Below are 23,027 nucleotides of genomic sequence, written 5' to 3'. Positions count from 1 at the left end.
GACACCAGGCAAGGTCATTTGATTCCAAACAATTGCTTTATTGATCATTATAGAATGTCGCTCTGGTGCTTTTGCACAGTACTGTACATCTTCAAAAAAATCCAGGTTCAATTTCTGTTTGCAGACATAGAAATTACATAATCTAAACCATTCAAATGGAGCAATGCCTCAAAGTGGCAGCATCCATCATTTAGACCCCCACCATCCAGGAAATGCTACCTTCTCATTGCTATCAGTGAGGAGGTACAGGAGCCTGAAGGCACATACTCAACAATTCAGGAGTAGCTTCTTCCTCTCTGCCAACAGATTTCTGAATGGACATTGAAGCCATGAATACTACCTTACTACTTTTTGTTTCTCTTTTTGCACTATTTAATCAAAGTTTAAAAAAAAATATATATATATATATACACACACACACACAAGACATGCTGCAATTGACAGTTTTTTTTATTATGTATTACAATTTACTGTTGCCACAAATTTCATGACATATGTCAGTGATATTAAACCTTGATTCTGATTCTAATTCTGAAGGAAATGTAAAAAAGACAATTGCATAAACCAGGGCTGTGAATAGGACTCTAAACTAAGTAGCAGCAAACAAGGTTCAACTGCCTGCAAAAGTAAGGATATGGAAAAGGGAAGGAGAGGTTATGGAAGTTTCCAGAACAAAGAACAAACGTAAAGATTTTTACTCCTCATGTATGTGATGGATGTAAGAAATAAAGTCAATTCAATTCAATAGAGAGAAAGTTTAGAAATTGTAAGAGTTTAACTTCTGGTAACATGGAGACAAAATTGAAAAGGATGATGAATACAGTACTGAAGATATTATATGAAATACCTTGTGGAGCAGACTCAATGGACCAAATGGCCTAATTCTTCTCCGTTATCTTATGAAATAACATAGATGATCTTGTTGTGCAGTTAGAAATTAGCAAATATGACAATGTGGACATCACTAAGTCAAGGCTGAGAAGATCATGGTAGGGACCTTAGCAACCATGGATGGATACACATGATATCCAAAGGGTGGCCATTGTTGGTAAAAAAAAATGAAATCAAATACTTGGAAAGATGTGACATGTGATCAGAAGATGTAGGATCCCTGTGTGAGAGTTAATAAACTGCAAAGGGAAAAGGACCCCGATGATATAGTACAGTAGCCCAGATATGGGGTATAAATTACAAAAGGAGATAAAAAAGGTATGTAAAAAGGGAGTATTACAGTGCTGATCTGGATTTCAACATGCAGGTTGAAAATTGGGTTGGTGCTGAATCCCAAGAGAAGTAATCTGTAGAATGTCTACGAGATGGCTTTTTTAGAGCAACTTGTGGTTGAGTGCAATAAGGAAAAGGCAATTCCAAATTGGGTGTGGTGTAATGAACCAGATTTGATAAGGTAGTTCAGGTAAAGGAACCCATAGGAGGCAGTGACCATAATATGATAGAATTCACCCTACCCTTTGAGAGGGAGACGCTAAAATAAGATCTATTGGTGTTACAGTGGAGTAAAGAGGACCACAGAGGCATGAGAGAGGAGATGGACAAACTTGACTGGAAAGGTGACAGCAGAGCAGCAATGGCTGGCGGTGCAGGAAGAAATTCGGAAGATGCAGGATCAGTTCATCTCGAAGAGGAAGCATTCTAAAGGGTGGATGAGGCAACCCATGGCTGACATGGGAACTCAAAAACAAAAAGCAAAAGAGGTTGAACAATACAACAACAAAAAAAGCGGGAAGATGAGTGAATTGGGAAATTAAAAAAAAAACAGAAGGCAACTAGAAAAGAAATAAGGAAAGAAAAGATGAAATACAACGATAAGCTCACCAATAATTTACAAGAGGATAACAAATGTTTTTCAGATATATAAAGAGTAAAATATAGGCAGTACTGGATATTGGACTTGGAAAATGACGCTGGAAAGGTAGTAATGGGGGGGGGGGGGGTAAACAAAGAAATAGCAGATAAATTCAATAAGTATTTTGCATTCTGGAAGATGCCAGCAATATGCCAGAAATTTGAGAGTGTCAGGGGACAGAAGTGAGCACAGCTGTAGGCCGCATCAACTGTGGTGATGAACCAGCATACAGGAGGGAGATGGAATCTTTGACTGAGTACTGTCATAAAAACAACCTCTCACTCAATATCAGCAAGACCAAGGAACTGATAGTAGACTTCTGGAAAGGGAAATCAGAGGTCTATGAGCCAATAATCATCAGAAAATCAGAGGTGGAGAGGGTCAGTAACTTTAAATTCCTAGGTGTTACTATCTCAGAGGAACTGTCCTGAACCCATCAATAAATGTAACTGCAAAGAAAGCACAATGACGTCTATACTTCCTTAGGAGTATGCAGAGATTCAGCACGACATCAAAAATTTTGACAAACTTCTATAGATGTGTAGTGGAAAGTGCATCAACATGCATTACAGCCTGGTATGGGAAGACCAAGGCCTTTGAATGGAAAAGATAAAAAGTAATGGCCCAGTACATTATGGGTAAAGCCCTCCCTACCATTTAGCACATCTACATGAAACAATGTTTGAGGGAAGTAGCATCCATCGCCCAGGCTATGCCCTTTTCTCACTGCTTCCATCAGGGTGAAGGTACAAGTGCCTCAGGACTTGCACCACCAGGTTCAGGAACACTTACTACCCCTCAACCAACAGGCTCTTGAACAAAAGAGGATAACTACACTCACCTATTGAGATGTTCCCACAACAAATTATCTCATTTTAAGGGCTCTTATCTTGTTATTTCATGCTCTCGTTATTAATTGCTATTTATTTGTATTTGCATTTTCAGTTTGTTGTCTTCTATGCTCTACTTGATCTTTCATTGATCGTGTTTACAGTTACTATTCTATAGATTTGCTGAGTATGTCCACAGGAGGAGGGATCTCAGGGTTGTGCGTGGTGACATACATGTACCCTGATATTAAAATATACTTTGAACTTTGTAACTAAGGAGAAGTTGCTTGGTCTGAAGATAGGTGAGTCATCTGGACCAGTAGAGGTAGATGAAGATACTGTGGAGGCATTAGTAGTGAGTGATCTTTCAAGAATCTCTAGGTTCTGGAATGGATCCAGAGGATCGAAAAATTACAAATATCACTCCACTCTCAAGCTGTGCCAGGTTGGTTAGGGAGCAGTGTGGACAAGATATTATAGGACAGTTAACCTGACCTCAGTGATTGGCAAGATGTTAGATCCCATTATTAAGGATGAGGTTTTGGGGTACTTGGAGGCACATGATAAAATATGGCTCAGTGGGAATAAAGGGGGCCTTTTCTGTTTGGCTGCCGGTGACTAGTGGTAATCCACAGGATTGATTTTGGGACAGCTTCTTTCATGTTAAATGTCAATGACCTGGATGACAGAATTGATAGCTTTGTGGCCAATATATAGATAGTTTGAGGGCCAGGCAGTGCTGAGGAAGCAAGGAGTCTGCAGAAGGACTTGGGACAAATTAGGAAAATACAGAAAGTAACAGATAGAGTACAGTATAGGGAAGCATATAGTCATGCACTGGTAGAAGGAATAAAGGGATAGACTATTTTTTAAACTAGGAGCAAATTCAGAAATCACAGCTGCATAGGGACTTGGGAGTCTTTGTGCAGAATCCCTAGAGGTTATCTTGCAGGTTGAATCAATAGTAAGGAAAGCAACTGCAATGTTAGCATTCATTTCTAGAGGACTAGAATATTAAAGCAATGATGTAATGCTGAGACTTTATAAGACATTAGTCAGACCACATTTGGAGTATTGACAGCAGTTTTGAACCTTATCTATGAAAGGATGTGCTGACTTTGGAACGTTTGATGATTCTGGGCCTGAATTGAGTGGAGTTTAGAAGAATAAATAAGGGAGGGGATCTCACTGAAACCTAGCAAATATTGAAAGGCCTAAATAAAATGAATGTTGAGAGGATGTTTTCAATAGTGGGGAAGTTTAGGAACTGAGGACACAGCCTCAGAATACAAGGACATTCCTTTAGAACAGAGACAAGGTGGAATTTCTTTAGCCAGAGGGTGGTGAATCTCTGGAATTCATTGCCACAGATGGCTGTGTGAGCCAAATCATTGGGTATATTTACAGAGGTTATTAAGTTCTTGATTAGTAAGGGCATAAAAGGTTACAAGGAGAGTGAGCAGAATAGAGTTGAGTGGAATAAAAATCAGCCATGATAGAATAGCGGAACAGATTCAATATGCCAAATGGCCTAATTGTGCTCCCATGTCTTGTGGTCAAATACAAACTGAACAAGTCAATAAAGAGATACAAAAATAAAACACAAAGCACGAAAGAAGAAAAACATAAAGAAAAGGAGGAAGCATTAGGGGCAAAAAAACACGGTGAGACATGGCTAGCAGAGTATAATGTGAAAAAAGTGAAAGAGAAATAAACAGTGATAAAAGAATAAGCATTTAATTCCTAAATATTGACAATTAGACTTAAAAGTTATTAACAAAGTTAAATGAAACTTTACATGGCTACTTAACAATGCTAAATGAATCTCTGCAGTGTTTAATTCTTTCACAAAACAACAAAAGCCAATACATTTTTCAATAAAATTTGTTACAAAATACAAAAAAAATCACTACTAGAAGGTAAATCTGCCATAAGGTGTGGAAATCCTGGGCTCACTATAGTACAGAAAGCTTAAGTAAAATAGTATGCAAGATCTTATTTGTGACTGCATTTTGAAAAGCAATATGCTTTCCCCTTTAATATTAATTACTTGGACTCTTATACACATGGGCTTTTAACATGAATGTGAATAAACACTAAAGCAGTCTATTTTATGGTCTTCAACCCTGTATCCTAAATAACACAATATTCAAATTCCTGCAAGACCACTAACTAAATTCTTTAATGCTTGCCAACTTTTAGACATCAAAAATACTCATCAAAAGCTACCTTTTGTTTGTCAAAAACATAAGTGGATCTTTTGTAAACTGTATTGTGAATTAATTCAATTCAAATATAAATGACTAACTGTTAGTAAAAAATGCACTATTTTAGAAAAATATTTCACTCTTAAACATTCTAACTACTGAAAGCAGAACTCTGGCAGCTTGGTCTTCAGGCATCCTAAATTTGTTCAATCTATTTTATTGCAACTTGAACTGACAGATCATTCTCAATCAAGAGTTTAAAGGCAAGTATCACAAGAATGTCCTTATATCCCATATGGTATTTGAAGCCAAACCCAAAATAAATTTGCAACAAACTGTGATAAACATGTACAGTCACTGTCTTTTAATTCAATACCTTGGATGGTGAAGTCAATTTTAGAATTGTTCATAAAAGCTGGATTATGAACACAGGAATTAGGAGCAAGGGTGGAATAATTGAATCTTTCAATGTGCCCCAACATTCAATTAGATCATGTCTGATCTGATGGTAATATCAATGTCTCCTTCCCAGCTACTTAGGTAATCTTTTACCCCCTTACTCATCAAACATCTATCTACATCTAATGAGGCTCTTCAACTCTATACTTGACTATTCCAATAAACCTGGAATAGTCTTTCATTCTAATCTTGATTAACATTGTTATTTAAAAACATTGCCAGTCAAGTCTTATCTCATAACTATACCCTAGTTTACATGAACTATTATTAAGGCATCTCAATCAATACAGAACTCTTTAAAACATGAGTACCAACTATTTCAGCAGTAATTGATTTCCCAGAGGTAGGAAGATTTCCAAATAATCAGTTAAACTGAAATTACTCCACTTCTGATATAATCTCAGGGAAGAATCCTTCATCGTTCAGTTTCTTTTTTTCAAAAATTTCACTCTTATAGACATGTGTTATTTCCATTGGTGGTGTTCATTATTTCTTATACCAATGACAAATTATGCATAGTGCCTTGTTCATATAAATGCGTATTACAACCAGGAATTTTGATCAATTTAACTGAGAATTTTTATTTGTAAATCATGTTCTTTTTGTTTTACAGTACAGCCCAAAAAAAAAGCAGAGAAAAATTGTAAAGCATGTAAAACTAAAAATTCAAAAACTGAAATGTCAGCACTTCAAATGTACTCATCCTACCTTTGCTCAGTACCTAGTTGTTCCACCTCTCACAGCTAATACAGCCAGTAGTCATTTTTGCATAAGTCTCTATTAGCTTTACACAATGTGATAGAGCAAGATTTGCCCATTCTTCCTTGTAAAATTGCTCAACCTGAGGAGCGGTGGTGGACAGGAATCCTGAGGTGTTGCCAGAGATGCTCAATCTAGTCAAAAATCTGACTGGGCCACTAAAGGAAATATTTTTTTTCCATTTGAAGCCACTCCACAGTAGCTCTGGCAGTACGCTTTGGGTTGTACTGCTGAAAGACGAACTTCCTCTCCAGTTTAAGAAACTAGTAGGATTTTATCCCAAGACCTCTCTGTATTTAGTAGCATTCATCTTCTTATCAATCCTGACTATATTTCCAGTTCCTGCTGCAGAAAAGCATTCCTATAGCATGATGCTACCTCCACCATACTTTACAGTAAGGTTACCTGTTACCTGGCTGATGCACAGTACTAGATTTAAGCAACACATACTGCTTAGTGTTGAGGCCAAAAAATTCCACTTTAGCCTCATCTGGCCACAGGACCTCCTTCCACATCTTTACAGTACCTTCTATGTAACACTTTACAAATTCTTTACAGACAAGGATATGCTTTTTTTAGCCCGGGCTTCTTCCTTGCCACTCTTCCAAAAATACCTTTTTTGTGCAAGGCATTAGAAATTGTGCAGCCATGAACTTCATCTCTAATAGAGCTGGACAGCTCACTTAAGAGTGACTGTTGGTGTTACAGCAGCCTCTCTTACAAGTGCCATTCTTCTCCAGCAACTAAGTTTAGAGGGGCGGCCTGACCTAGGCAGTGTAACTGTGATTTCATAGCTTTTCCATTTTTTTATGATTTACTGCACTGTGGTGGAGAATACCTTGGAAAATTTGGTGCCTTTGAGATGGTCTTGTACCCATCCCCAGATCTGTGCTTCTCTATTTATCATTTCCCTGGCTTGTCTTGAATGCCCTCTTGTTTTCATTTTGGTTTGGTCTGTTGAAAATCTATCATACAGCTGGACCTTTCAGAAAAAGGGGGTATTTATTCTTACAAAATCATTGAAAACATGATTTTAGATATCAACAGGTTGGATCAGTTGGTAAGGTAATACTGTTTACTGCACCTGAGAAAAGTTAGCATGGTAATCACAAAGGGGATGGATATTCTTCAGCCTCACTATTTTGGTTTTTAATTTTTAGTAAATTGTTGACAGGCTTTGGAATTTTTCTTTTGATTTGACAAGATACACAATGTTTTATAGATTAGCTCAAAAAGTGCTACTTCAATACATATTAAATTTAGAAAATGAGACAGTAAAATGTGAAAATAGTTGTAGGGGGTGTATACTTTTCAAGGCACTGTATACAGACCATTGATATTTAAAAAAAATATTTATTTTAGTTTCCTAATTCACAAAAAACAGAAATCTGTAAAATTAACAGAAATCTCAGGATTTGTGTGACTAGGACTTTTTTTTTCAGTATTCATTAAAACATCCTCATATCCTTCCAATACTGAACGTCTGGTCACACAAAATTGAGCTGCTTCATCCTGTTTCATACCAAGATCTTCATTACTAAAGTACTCTAGATCCAGGTGAGGTAATTGAAAACACTCATTTTTACATTTCCTTGTGGCCTGATCTTGGAACCACCATAACTCCGCATTCTTCTGGCAGTTCATGTACCTATTTGCTTCTTTACACATCACTTCACGACTTCACCAGCCTACAATGAATACATGGGAATACTTCATTAAATTTGAATACTTCTCCACATTTTTCTTCTCAAGTTTCTTAAAACCAAATTCTTTAATCAAACTTCTCATTTCCCTACGACTCCATCCCAATTCTTCCGCTTCATGTCCATTATTGTTTGATGGCAATTGTTTCAAACCTTTATTCCATGATAAAATATAAAAATACAGAATTTCAATTAAAAGTAGGTTTACTCCGAGTCATAAGATGTGGGAGCCCAAAATTACAAGTAACTAAAAGGAATAGCATGGTGCATTTACAAACCTCATTTCTAGAAATGTTGGGATATTTTCCAAAACACAATAAAAACAAAAATCTGTGATATGTTAATGCACGTGAACCTTTATTTAACTGACAAAAGTACAAAGAAAAGATTTTCAATAGTTTTACTGACCAACTTAATTGTATTTTGTAAATATACACAAATTTAGAATTTGATGGCTGCAACACTCAACAAAAGTTGGGACAGAGGCATGTTTACCATTGTGTTACATCACCTTTCCTTTTAATAACACTTTTTAATCGTTTTGGAACTGAGGATACTAATTGTAGTAGATTTGCAATTGGAAATTTTGTCCATTCTTGCTTGATATAAGACTTCAGCTACTCAACAGTCCGTGGTCTCCGTTGTCTGATTCTCCTCTTCATGATGCGCCATACATTTTCAATAGGAGATAGATCTGGACTGGCAGCTGGCCAGTCAAGCACACGCACTCTGTGTCTACAAAGCCACGCTGTTGTAGCCCGTGTAGAATGTGGTCTGGCATTGTACTGCTGAAATAAGCATGGATGTCCTGGGAAGAGACATCGCCTTGATGGCAACATATGTCTCTCTAAAATCCTAATATACACCTCAGAGCCAATGGTACCTTCACATACATGCAACTCACCCATGCCGTGGGCACTGATACACCCCCATACCATCACAGATGCTGGCTTTTGCACCTTTCGCTGATAACAATCAGGATGGTCGTTTTCATCTTTGGCACGGAGAACTCGACGCCCTTTTTTTTTGAAAATTAGCTGAAATGTGGACTCATCTGACCACAACACACGGTTCCACAGTCTTTCAGTCCATCTGAGATGAGCTCGGGCCCAGAGAACTCGCCAGCGTTTCTGCATAGAGTTGATGTATGGCTTCCTCCCTGCGTAATACAGTTTCAAGTTGCATTTCTGGTTGCAGCGACGGACTGTGTTAAGTGACAATGATTTTCCGAAGTACTCCCGAGCCCAGGTGGCTATAGTTGTCACAGTAGCATGACGGTTTCTTAGGCAGTGCTGCCTGAGGGCTCGAAGATCACGCACATTCAACAGTGGTTTCCAACCTTGCCCTTTGCGCACTGAGATGTCTCTGAATTCTCTGAATCTTTTCATATTATGTACTGTAGATGTTGAAAGACCTAAATTCTCTGCAATCTTGCGTTGGGAAATGTTCCTTTTGAACTAACAATTCTCTCACGAATTTTGGCACAAAGGGGTGAGCCACCACCCATCCTTGTTTGCAAAGACTGAGCCTTTGATGGATGCTACTTTTATACCTAATCATGATACCTCACCTGCTACCAATTAGCCTGCTTAATGTGGAGTCTTGAATATTCTGTGCACTTTTCAATCTTATTTAAACTATGTCCCAACTTTTGTTGAGTGTGTTGCAGCCATCAAATTCTAAATTTGTGTATATTTACAAAATACAATTATGTTGGTCAGTAAAACTATTGAAAATCTTTTCTTTGTGCTTTTGTCAGTTAAATAAAGGTTCACGTGAATTAACATATCACAGATTTTTGTTTTTATTGCATTTTGGAAAATATCCCAACTTTTCTGGAAATGGGGTTTGTAACAGGAAATTATATTAAAAACATGAGAGAAAGGAATAGGAATCTGTTTTCAGGATAAAATGAAATTGGGAGATTTGTGGGGGATATTTACACAGATGGAATACTACTGATATTATTTATAATTGCTGGAATGGGATACATTGGAAAGGATTTGTTAAAAAATCATCTTGAAATTCATTCTGATTTTAAATAAACGATACTACATCCTCCGCTCTATAGATAATTTTGCTCATTGTATTAGACATAAATGACTTAAAAATGAAACTTCTTTAAAAACTTTATTTTCAAGTACATAGAAAAGCCAGATAATCAGAAAAGTCAAGTGGGAGAAATTAGTGTGTAATTGATGGATGAATTTCATATACAACCCCAGCCTCAGTTTCAAACAGCTGGGGTACCACTGAGATTGCAAACAAGGACTTACAACACAAATTGAGTAGATGGCTCTAAAATTATAAAAGGATTGGACAGTGTACATGAAACTAGTAGTTGTAACAACAACATGTAGTTGGTAGGCGAAGGCTGCAGATAAAACATTAAATGCAAATGATTTAAAACACAATGCAAAAGAAATAGTTTTATACAGAAAGTTGAAAACGAGGAGCCCGGTGCTTACCTACATTACATATTAGATTGTAGAAGGATATTCAAGAAAGGTATTAGTAAAACAGAGGTATGATGTTTCTCATTAGTGCCCGTGCTGCTAAGTTCAAGTACAGGACTCTACAAAAAAAGAATCAAAATTATTCTTAAAGCACTTTCTTTAATATGATTCAATACAAATTATTGTGGGGAAGGCAATAGTGAAAAACTCCTGAAACAAGCACATGATTTACAACGTAAGTGGCACTCTAGCCTTATGATTTTAATGATTTTTGCTTTCAGTTGGACCTAGTCACACTGTTCCCTGGCCGGTGTATCAACAGGATGTCAACATTGACTGTGTCAAAACTAGCCTTGTGGCTGAAGCAGGGTCTTCAGACTGAGAAACCATTGCAGAATGGTATAATACAGGAGAGGGTACTCCAAAATTTCCAAACCCCATATCTGAACTTTGGTGGACGTGGTGAAAAATAGAGAAGTTAATCACTATCTATAGATGGCTGAAAGGCTTTCAAAAGATACAGGAACAGCTAATAATGTACATTATTCCCAGCAGTCAAGCCCAGAGAACCTGAAGTTCACAGGCATCTGACATCAGTGCAGACATCTTCAAACAATAACTTATTAACCAATGTCCAGTCACTGTTGAATTTATTATACATTTCACCATTAATTAGACATCAATCAGGACTAACCTCTAACATTCAAGACTCATATTAATGGTATGACAGAAGGTGGAACACTTGACTTCCTTCCTCTTTCCCCCAAATGATGACCATTTCCAATGAAAGTCTAATCACCCATCCTTGACACTGAATGGCATTACCACAACTGATCTACTATCATCACCGACCATTGTACGAGGACATTACTGGAGTACACAAACACTGTGCTATAAGGGTAGGTCAGAGACAGGGTATCAGTAGAAAGTGGCAGTCCAAATCCTTTATTTACAAGGCACAAATCACAAGCATGATAGAATACTCTCTGCTTGAATGGATGACTGTGGCTCCAAATGACAGACAATATGCTCAAAAAGCAGGGCAAAGGAGCCCATATGATTGTCAACCCATTCACACTCTATTTAGCCACTGAATTACCAGAGCACATGACTGCAGTGTATGCACCAAATTTATGTGCCTTGTTACCCCAGTACCAAGAACAATGCCAGCATCTGTAGTTTTCTCTCAAGCTGCACAATTTGTCATAGAAATACAGTGTTGGTCCTTCTTCAGTGCCAGCTGTGTCTATATCCCAAAAATGAATTGGAAATTCTCTAATTTTGGAAATAACAGAACATAGAAAAAAAGTTTGTCAGTCACAAAAGCATCCACTAATAATGTGATTGTTGCCCCACTCTAACATTACAATGATGTTACAACAACAGGTGTAAAATACATAAAGATAACCTTGTCAAAGTATATCTCACATATTATTCTCCACTAAGGCTCAAGTAGAATAACTGCTTCTATCTTTGGCAAGTTCACTTAAGTTTTAAAGGAGCTGTTCAATTGAGTGCTGGCTGCTCATTCTCCCAATCAATTTAAAATCTAAGTGAAATGCGTATTCATGCATCAAATGTCAGCAAGCAGTCTTCCAGCACCCAGCAACACTCACTATAGACTTTTGTGACTTGAACCAACTACATAACCTATTAAGCACTAGAAGAATAATAGCAGCCAGAAAGAAAAATAAACCAGCAACACATCTGTAAGCAGTTAATCATCCTTCTATCCTTCATTCAATAGGAGAGAGATGGTCCAACCAAATTATCATTAATTCAGCTGTATTGGATTAAGAGAGGGCATAGCCAGATATCAGTGCTCCAAAATATTAGCATTGATGTCAAACTGCAATTGGGCAACAGAAGTAGTGACCTGCAGGCTCTTCACATTACTAACAGATGAACTTTCCATATACTTATACTTTTATTAATGTGGCACATGGCATCATTTTATTCCACAGGTGTGTAGGTATCATAAACATCAAATCAATATGAAAGTAACAAAATGCAGCATAACTTGAGAACATTCCAGAGATCTAATTTACAACACTAAGAAATTTATTTCACAAACTCTTAAACAGCAGTGAAAAAGATAAGTACAACAAGTTATCAACACAGGGCTGTATCCTAAGCCCCCTCCTTTACTCTTTGTATACCCATTGATTGTGTCGCCACCCACAGCTCCAATCTGCTAATTAAATTTGCAGACGATACGATATTGATTGGACCTATCTCAAATAACAACAAGGCAGCCTACAGAGAAGAAGTCATCACCCTGACACAGTGATGTCAAGAAAACAACCTCTCCTTCAATGTTGCAAAAACAAAGGAGCTAGTTGTGGACTACAGGAGGAATGGAGAAAGGCTAACCCCTATTGACATCAATGGATCTAAGGTTGAGAGGGTGAACAGCTTTAAGTTCCTCGGCATAACACATTTTTTTTTACACATGGTTTTTTTTTCTCACGTGGTCTGAACATACCAGCTGTGTGATGAAAAATGCAAAACAGTGCCTCTATCACCTCAGACTGTTGAAGTTTGGCATAAATCCCCAAATTCTAAGGACTTTGTACAGGGACACATTCTGACTGGCTGCATCATTACCTGGTATGGAAACTGTACTTCCCTCAATCACATGACTCTGCAGAGAGTGGTGCGAACTGCCCAGTGCATCTATAGATGTGAACTTCCCACTATTCAGGACATTTACAAAGACAGGTGTGTAAAAAGGACCTGAAGGATCATTGGGGACCCCAGTCACCCCAACCACAAACTGTTCTAGCCATTACTATCCGGGAAACAGTACCACAGCATAAATGCTAGGACCAACAGGCTCCGGAACAGCTTTTTCCACCAGGCCATCAGATACAATTATATTTCTATGCTATATTGACTATTCTGTTGTACATACTATTTATTACAAATTACTATAAATTATACATTTAGATGGAGACATAACAAAGATTTTTACTCCTCATGTATGTGACGGATGTGAGAAATAAAGTCAATTCAAATGTACCCTCCCAATTCCATAGATCTTTGCTTTAAATTACCTCAACCTGTCATACTCAAAGTAAAAAATTCATAAAATCACAATCACTTAACACTTCATCTATAAAAAAAACTGCCACATCGGACCCTTTCCAGTTAGAGCTCAAATCAGTTCACTGATGATGCCACAGCCTCTGCATTCCACTCTGTCCTATCTCACCTGGAAAATGGTGCTCAATACATTAGAATGCTGTTGATCAACTTCAACACAGCATTTAATACAATCATCCCTCAGAAACCGGTGGATAAACTGTCTTCGTTGCATCCTAACACCTCTTTAAGTGGAACTTGGACTTCTTGACAGAAAGATCAGTCAGTCAGCAACATCTGTAGGTCCATCACACTGAGTAATGGCATCCCTCCAAGGCTCCGTGCTCAGCTCACTGCTGTTGCATGATAGCCCTCAAGATCCACTTCAAGTTGAATCATCAAGTTCGCTCTTAAGACAATAGTGGTTAGCCTCGTGAATGACAACAATGGGACAACATACAGAGATAAAGCAGAGCAGATGGTAGAATGGTACAAGCATAATAACTTGTGTCTCAACATGAACAAGACCAAAAAGACAATTGTGGTTTTTAGAAAGGTGCAGGCAGACCACCCCTCATTGCATACAAATGGCTCCTCCATGGAAAGAGCTAGGAGCACCAAGTTTCTGGGCATGCACATAATGGACAATCTCACCTGGTCCATGAACACCACCTGTTTGGTCTTGAAAGCATAATAGCATCCCACTTCCTAAGGAGATCGAGGCGAGCAAGGTTCCCTTTCCCTCCCATTCTAACCAATTTTTACAGGAGAACCACTGGAAGTGTCCTAACCAGCTGCATCACCGTCTGGTATGGGAATTGGAAGACAATCTGACTGCAAATCCCTACAAAGGACTGCGACAGCTAGTGAATCATTGGTGTCTCTCCTCCACCTATCCAAGATATTTATCAGGAACACAGCGTACCCAGGGCCTTTAGTATTGTCAATGATCCCTCCAATCTGTCTAACAATCTCTTTCACCTTCCACCATCTAGCAGGAGGTTCCGTAGTATTAGGACAAGGACTATTAGGATGGGAAACAGCTTCTTCCCCCAGGTCATGAAACTACTGAACTCCCTGCCACCAGGTTTCATCAAGTATGAAGCATCAGCAGAGTTACAGAGTTTACTTTCTAACTTGTGTCAGAAATGCAACTTCTTATTGGTTAATTTATTTGTGGTAATATTACTTTATGTATTGTGTGTACTGACTAATTGGCAGGAGTATTCACTGAGATCTTTAACCTCTCACTTCACCAGTCTGAGGTACCCATCTGCTTCAATTATACCAGTGCTTAAGAAGAACGTAGCAACCTGCCTCAATGACTATAGTCCAATAGCACTGAAATCCACAGTAATGAAGTGTTTTGAGAGGTAGTGATGAACTATATCAACACCTGCCTGAGAAACAACCTGGAACTGCTCCGATTTGCCTACCAAACAATAGGTCCAAAGATGCCATCTCACTGGCTGTTCACTCAACCCTGGAACATCTAGACAGCAAAGATGTATATGTCAGGATGTTTCTTTCAAATCGACTACAGCTCAGCATTCAATACCATATTCCCCTCAAAACTAATCAATAACTTCAAGATCTTGGCCTCAATACCTCCTTGTGCAATTAGATCCTCAATTTTCTCACTTGCAGACCCCATTCGGTTCAGATTGACAAAAGCATCTCCTCCACAATCTCCATCAGCACAGGTGAACCACAGGGATGTGTGCTTAGCCCCCTGCTCTACTCGCTTTACACCTATGACTATGTGGCTAAGTTCAGCTCCAACACCATATACAAGTTTGCTGATGACACGATTGTTGTGGGCTATATCAAATGTGGTGGCAAATCAGCATAAAGGAGGGAGACTGAAAATCTGGCTGAGTGGTGCAACAGCAACCATCTCTTACTCAATGTCACCAAGACCAAGGAGCTGATTATTGACTTCAGGAGGAGAAAACCAGAGGTCCATGAGCCAGTCCTCATTGGTGAATCAGAGGTGGAGAGGGTCAGCAATTTTAAATTCTTTGGTATTATTATTTCAGAGAACCTGTCCTGGACCTAGCAAGTAAATGCAATTACAAAGAAAGCACGGAAGCTCCTCTACTTCCTTAGAGGTTTACAAATATTTGGCATGACATCTAAAACTTTAATAAACTTCTATAGATGTGTAATGGAGTATATATTGACTGGCTGCAAAACAGCCCAGTATTTGAACACCACTGCCATTTAATGGAAAATTATACAAAAATTAGTGGGCACAGCCCAGACCATTGTGGGTAAAGCCCTCCCCAACATTGAGCACATCTACACAAAACGTCATCACAGAATCCATCATCAGGGAACCTCCCCGCCCCACCACTCAGGATATGCTCTCTTCTCATTGCTGTCATCAAGGATGAACATACAGGAGTCTCAGGCCTCACACCACCAGGTTCAGGAAGTTATTACCTCTCAACCATCAGGTTCTTGAACCAAAGGGGATAACTTTACTCAACTTCACTTCATCATTGAAATGTTCCCAAAAACCAATGGACTCACTTTCAAGGACTCCATCTCATGTTCTCGACAAGTATTACTTAATTATTCTAATATTTTTTTTCTTTTGGCATTTGCACAGTTTGTGTCTTTTGCACACTAGTTGAACACCCAAGCTGGTGTGGTCTTTCAGTGACTATATTATGGTTATTATTCTATTATGGATTTATTGAATATTTTCCCAGAAGAAAATCAATGTCAGGGTTGTACCTGGTGACATATATGTACTTTGATAATAAATATACTGTGAACTTCTTCATTTACAGTCTAATACAAGAATAACAGACAATTCTGCTCTCTCAAAGTGTGTTGAATATGCCACAACAAACGGTTTGCTATTAGTCTGTTTGCACTTTGAACTTATAACACTTCAGAGACTTAACTGTAAAACCTGTCATGTTTTTCCACAAATGCTTACTTCCATAATATCATAATCTAATCAAAATATTTTAATGGAAGCACAGTAACAATTCAATTTCATTTTATCTCCAACTGAATCTCTCACTGAAATATTGAACTGATTCAGAAAGTCAAGGGTTAATTCTTTATAAATTGCAATATTTACTAACATATTTGGATATATTCTTCCCTATAATGCTATTACTTGAATGAGTATATAACTGATAAAGAGCCTGTGATAGCAAAACAGCACAGCAATAATTAAAAATGTCGTATTTTGTAATTTTATACGAAGTAACTCTGAGGTAGGTCAGCTAAGTGACAAGCTCTGACTTGTGAAACCAATCCTATCCAACATATTTGGAAAATATGATGTTTGCAAACATCCATGGGAAAATAACAGCTTATACAATGAAATTCTAATTCTGGCTATATATCTAAGTATGTAATAACATAAAAATAATCATTATATAGTCCATCAATAAATTTATATTACTGGTAGTTATGGTCCTCTAAAACATACATTTCCCCCACATTTATGCATGTAAAGCTAAATAATTACTAGGCCAGAAAAAATGAGATTATAAAGGAGAAGTTGAAGGCAATATTTATGTACAGCACAAAAATGCTGATGGCATTGGTAAATGGAAGCTAAAAGAAAAGTTAGATAATCCAGGGTTGTTTTATTTGCAACAGAGAAGGTGGGGCGGGGAGATGGTCAGTGGGTGCAGATGAAGAACAGAGAAGACATAGTTGAAGTACATAAAATAATGGGACAGAGTGAGTGATAGGGTTAATTTTCTTTACCAGAAAGTTCAAAGCCAAGTGAATAGAAAGTAATTGGTAGAAGTATTAGAGGGAAAGGGAAACTTTTTTCCCCCATCCAGAATTTATCAGGGATCTAAATTCACTAACAAAGTGGTAAAGCCAGAATGCTCATTACATTCAAACAACATTTGGATGTATAACTGAAGATCTGTCATCCCTAGGATTATGGTTGTTATAGAAGAAAGTTAAATAAGGGTGGATGACTCTTTCAACTAAAGAGTCACCCATCCTTATTGAGTTGAATGGCTTCCTTATCTTTTCTACTGAACTACAGTTGTTCAAATTCATACATTTTTGTCTGGCTCTTATCTGTATAAGAAAAATGCCTGCATAATCCTTGTTGTTCTGTGACTATGAATTCACATTTAATAATGGAAAATACTATATAAATTTGTTAAATGTATGATATCCTCAGATCAGTGAAAGTTTTGAGGCACATCAGCCTTATATTTCCTGGTTTTTAAACTTACAATGCAACATGCCCCAACCAAATCTATTTACTGCTTCTCCAATCTCTCTAAAGTTTTATTTCTTTAGTACACACGGAAATTGAGGGAAATTTTATTTATTTATTTATTTACAGAGACTTACTGATAAACAGAACGGTGCTGGAAAGAGTTGATGGAATCAGACATAATATCTATGTTTAAGAAACTTCTAGACAAATGCTTAAATTGTCAAGGAATAGGAGGATGCACACCTAATGAAGGGAAATAAGATTAATACAGATGAGCAGTACTGCCAGCACCGACATGGTAGGCCAGAATACATTTCTGTGCTCTGACCTTAGGACTAAGATTGAATGACAGTATTGACATTCTAATATTTGAATAAAAATGCAACTAAATTATCTAATTGAAACTACACTTCATATACCTGAAGACCTGTTCTTGACCAAGTTCTGAAACCACCTCACCCCTCCCATCCCAGCTGCTCAAGCCACAAGTGACAAGACAAAAAAAATGCACAATTTTGAAATAACATCTTTTGAAAATAAGATTTTGCAGATTTTTAAAAAAAAAATTATAAAGTCCCCAAAATAGTCAAGAAAATAATGGTAAATTCATTGTATTCACCACTATCAGTGTGATTTTAAAAAAGCGATTTGTCATAAGGAAGAAATAATCTGTCTTTGAGAAATTGCTCTCCTCTAGCATCAGCCTCTCATAAACAGGTTTCACTGAATCAACATTTCAAGAAACTCCTGCATTTACACCTTTAAGTACAAAGTGAAAGCTAATGATGCTACTACATGGTGTAAAAGTGCCAGTTAATGAGATTAATGCCCAGGAAATGCTAATCAACCCACCTGTTACCTAATGTTTATCCTTCTTTATATATTTCACTTTTATGTTCTGAATGTCTACTATTGCTTTCATTTGTCATTTGCACTTTGTTAAAGAGAAAAGGTTTTAGTATCACTCTTCAGCAAATTTAAAGATGTTAATTAGAGCAGAAGAATTGAGAAATGCTAATTAACTTGCAGCAAAGCTGCAAGATCCAATGGTCCATTATATTTTAAGTGGGATTCCAAGTTGACCAGGCACCACTGGCAAAGTACCAAATCATGCACATCAGGAAGGAAAAACATAATCTAGAACTCCCAGCTTGACTGATATCCATTTTCCAATCTGAGGAATGGGTGCCTGGATGTCAGGCAGGAGCTAGATATGATACACCCTCTCCCCTAAAGTCATATCAAATAGGCAATTAAATTGCAAATATGTAATTTAAGTAGAAGGTATGTGCCTCATTTGGGTCTAATTAAATAAAAATATTACAATACATAAATAAAATTCTAATTTAAATTGTAAAGTAATATCAGTTCTGTTCGCTGTTTAATAGGGTACCATTGCACAAACTAAGGACTTTAAAATTTAGTCTCAGGCAGTTTTTTTAAAAACATTTCCTGTTCACTGAAGACACTTATGTATTTTTTTAAGGATTTGAGACTTCCTGCTTGTACCCAATTTATCTCTGTCAGCCCTATTTCAAAAGCTATTGCCATCTACAATGATGTGCTACCTTGAACTTCACACTAATACCAGATTTAGTTCCATCTGGGGACAGCTGCAGTTCAACAGAGTAGCTATTACTTTATGATCACCACATAGGTCAAGCTCTCTGCTCTTCATCAGGAAGAAGGTACAGGAGCCTCAGAACTCACACCACTAAGTTCAGGCAGTTATTACCCCTCAACCATCAGGCTCTTGAACCAAAGAGGACAACTTCACTCGCCCCATCTTTGAAATTTTCCCACAATCTATAGACTCACTCTCAAGGATCCTTCATCTCATGTTCTCGATATTTATTGATTACTTATTGTTTCTTTCTTTTTGTAATTGCAGTTTGTTCACTTTTGCACACTGGTTAATACCCAAGTTTGATTACCCTGTTCCATCTATATAGCATATTGTATACGTACTTCTATACACACACCATTAAAACAGGACATTACAATACTTTAAACAAAATATTATACATAGGCATTGTCAACTCTAATCTGTCAAAATAAAACCACCTTGACTTTCCTTACATTTTGGAGCAAAATAAATCATGTTCATGACCATGACACGCAATTATCTGTGGTCCATTAAAACTCAATTAAAGCACATATACACACTCAACATACATACAAGTTATTTTTCAAGTTATTATAATTATTGTATTAGAGCACGTTATTTTAAAAGAAGTGCTGTAGATTCACTTGCCACTTAAGGACCTTTAAGCATTAAACCACTAGTTTTTTGTGTTCTCTATTTATTCAAGTATCGAGCATATACCGTTAACAAAATGGGCAAAATTATTAGAAAATAATTACACTAAAATACTGAATCCAGCTTCCGAATGACATTCTGAAAAACATACTTCGAAATGTTAGCAAAATCTCTTTAAAAGATTTCTACAGCTCATAAAGGAATATAGATTGAGCCGAATTTGTAGCAAATCTATAAGACTTTTTTTAAAAATCTACTTCCAAAATTACAATAACTCAGGGCAGACGAAACGATCACGGCAAGGGGTGTGGGAAACACAAGTCGATTACATTTACTATAATACTAAATGTCCGCCATTTTTTCTGACAGCGCTAAGGACAAAAGAGTTGCTTCAGACACTTTAAGAAGACAATTTTACCCTAGACATTTCGGGAAAATTAACACATTTTGCTTATTTATTATTTACAACCAATCTCAAGGATGAATAATACTGTACTGAAGCAAATAAAATTTATCTACGTACTAATCGGTTGACATGTTAAGAATATAATTTTAATAAATCGTGAAGAAAGTTGTGAAGTAATACATTCTTGATTCAGTTTCATTTTTTTAATTGTAAATATAAAAGACTATGAAAATATAATGACATTTCACTTCGCGCACCTTGAAAAAGGTGGAATAATCGTTCACTGAGGCCTGCTTAGAATTCTTTGAAGTCTTTACAGAAACTGTGAATTGAAGTGAAATGTATTGTACAAAAGTTTCTTCTTCATCCCAAAACATCAATATAAACAAATCCACCCTCCCCCAATATGTTTTGGTTCCACGTTTGCATTGGTCCACCTTCCCTCTCGATTTCGAAGTACGATATCCGTTACCTGAAGTGTATGTCAAATGTAGTTATTTTACGTGATTGTTATTTCAGTAGAATTCTTTATAAAACTAGTTAATAAACAATAGACATTAACATAAGAATCGCAGAAGTGCTAAAAAGCAGTACTTTTGCGTGAACGACGCATTATATTTCTAAACCTCGAATATTTCCTATATATCTTCCATAAATAGAGAGATGACAGTGTGTTCTAAACCGAGTACATATAGCAGAGACGTTTCTTTTCATTTTGCGAACTAAAATGGAGTAAAACGGAAATGTTTATTTATGAAAGACTTAGAGAAACCAAAGTTGAAGAAAGCTGGGACTCAAAATATGATGTTGAACCCTAACAGACTGTCGTGATGTACATATCATAGATATGTATCTTATACATATATGTGTACAGATATTTGTATTGCAAAATGTTGTTGTGAACTGTGATCTCCTGAATTAAAAAAACGGTTTCCCTAACCCGCCATATTTCGCGTTGTCAGTCAGTAACCAAACCTACCACCTCGGTTGTCACAGAGGGGGGATTGAATCAATGCATATTCTGTTTAAACTAGACATTTCCTCACAGAACACCTTTGACAGATGCCATATAACAACATCTTACCTGAAAGGTCCACCGAGCCGATAGAAAGTCTCCGTTAAACTCGTTTTGGCAAACCAAAACAATGCAATATAACGTAAATCTCCAACACAACGTAAATATACAAATAGTCCTATATTTCTAATCACACCGCAGCGTTCACTGCTACTTCAAGCTTAACAGTCTGTCCTTAGCAACGGAAACAAAGGATAGGCTGTTACAGGATATCGTAGTCCACAATAATAAAAAAAGAAATTTAGTTTTTGAGAGCGGTCTGTGGAATCTGTTGCTATCTCTGTGTACGATTTACTCCCCTTCTTTGGAAAATGGCGGCTACGGAACGTCGTTCTACGGGGTTTACGGGGCGGTGGTGAAGGGCGTCGAGCCCAGCACGCATGCGCACGAGGAACCAGAGAAGGACCTTGGCATTGGCATTTCGTTTTTGGCTGTAGTGGCAGCGCGCTGAAGAAACTTTCCACCATGATTAGCGTAAAATGGTGCTGCTTTGTGGTTCGAGGTGAAGCCGTGTATCAGTGTTAACGTAAAAGCGCGTGCAAACGTTTAATTATTTATTTATTTTTTGTTTTCGGAGTAATGTTGCTGTGGTTCTGTATTTGATCCTATAAAATGGCGCATTTTTTCCAGTCAAAAAAAGAGACAAACATTGCGTGTTTGATGTGTTTCTGTGAGTTACTTCCTTCTCGACTAGCCCATTGGTTGCGGTGCACTCTCTTCCCCTCAGATTGGCTATTAATGACGTTATCCCCACTGCATGCAGGTGGAGCCTAGCGCAAGATCAATTCTATTAGGATGGTGTTAATGTGTGTGGGCGCCATTATGAGACACAGTTGGGCGTTGTGATGTGAGGGAATCCTGTCGGCTGAATTTGATTAGTAGCTCTCGGGAAAGACTAACCTCCTGAACAAATCTACTTTTAGACCACCATACAACCCAACGAAAAGCTAATATAATGCCAGTAGGTATTCGTGTCTTTAAAGCTGCGTCAAAACAAGATGGCGACAGTTCTCTTGTTTATCACAGGTTAACCCTACGCGATTGATAATTCACGTGATCAGGGTAAATTCCTCTGCTGCATAATAAGGTTGGCGTCTTCGTGGTAGTTTCCATGACACTTTAAAAATATATATATAAAAGATGTTTTTTGAAACATTTGAGATCGGAATGTAGTTCGGCAGTTCTGAAACCTGTGAGATGGTTTCAACGTTCGGGTCTGTCAACAGCAGCACTACTTTTGCTGGACCTAATTTGCCATTCTAAGCGGTGACCCCACCCTATTAATATGTGCAAATTTATGGAGGTTTCCTGTTTCTGTAGTGCAGCTATTTTTAATGTTAGTTTTGAATCGATGCTCTCGAAATAAATGCATTGAAATCTAGGTTTTTGTCTTGAATAGTTTGTTTAGTTGGGCGTTTTCTAGAGCGTTTCGAGTTTTTTTTTGTGTTCCCGGCAATGTCCGAATTGTAATTCTTTTTTCGAAAGACAGTAATCTTGTGTCGACTAAACAGCAAAATATGTTTATGTAGCTGATTTTTGCATTTTAATTTCTAAGTATTTAAGAGTTCTATTTTGAACCACTAATTCCATGTTTTTGTGTTAAGTAGGCCTATTTAATATGTTGCTTTAATTTGGAAAGGTCATTAACCTTGAAGTGTTAACTCCTTGTTCAAATGCTGCTCTACTGAATGTTTCCAACATTTGCTGT

The 23,027-nt window shown here is 37.4% G+C and overlaps 1 protein-coding gene and 1 long non-coding RNA gene across 10 annotated transcripts in view; one reads left to right on the top strand and one right to left on the bottom strand.

The window, feature by feature from the left end:
* The window catches only part of kmt2e (lysine (K)-specific methyltransferase 2E), a 123,122-nt gene extending 101,476 nt beyond the window's left edge, over positions 1–21,646 (bottom strand). For all 9 annotated transcript variants that reach the window (XM_073066651.1, XM_073066654.1, XM_073066656.1 and 6 more), the window contains exon 1: positions 21,329–21,646. The gene's annotated coding sequence lies outside the window, so the exon portion shown is untranslated. The remainder of the gene's footprint in view (positions 1–21,328) is intronic.
* Positions 21,647–22,090: 444 nt separating this feature from the next.
* LOC140738803 (uncharacterized) overlaps positions 22,091–23,027 on the top strand; it is a 37,956-nt gene continuing 37,019 nt past the window's right edge. The window contains exon 1 of the long non-coding RNA XR_012101459.1: positions 22,091–22,280. This is a non-coding gene — a long non-coding RNA (uncharacterized lncRNA). The remainder of the gene's footprint in view (positions 22,281–23,027) is intronic.

This window comes from Hemitrygon akajei, chromosome 14 (assembly GCF_048418815.1).
Source record: "Hemitrygon akajei chromosome 14, sHemAka1.3, whole genome shotgun sequence".
Classification (NCBI taxonomy): Eukaryota; Metazoa; Chordata; class Chondrichthyes; order Myliobatiformes; family Dasyatidae; genus Hemitrygon; species Hemitrygon akajei.
This window is presented reverse-complemented; position numbering and strand designations above follow the sequence as displayed.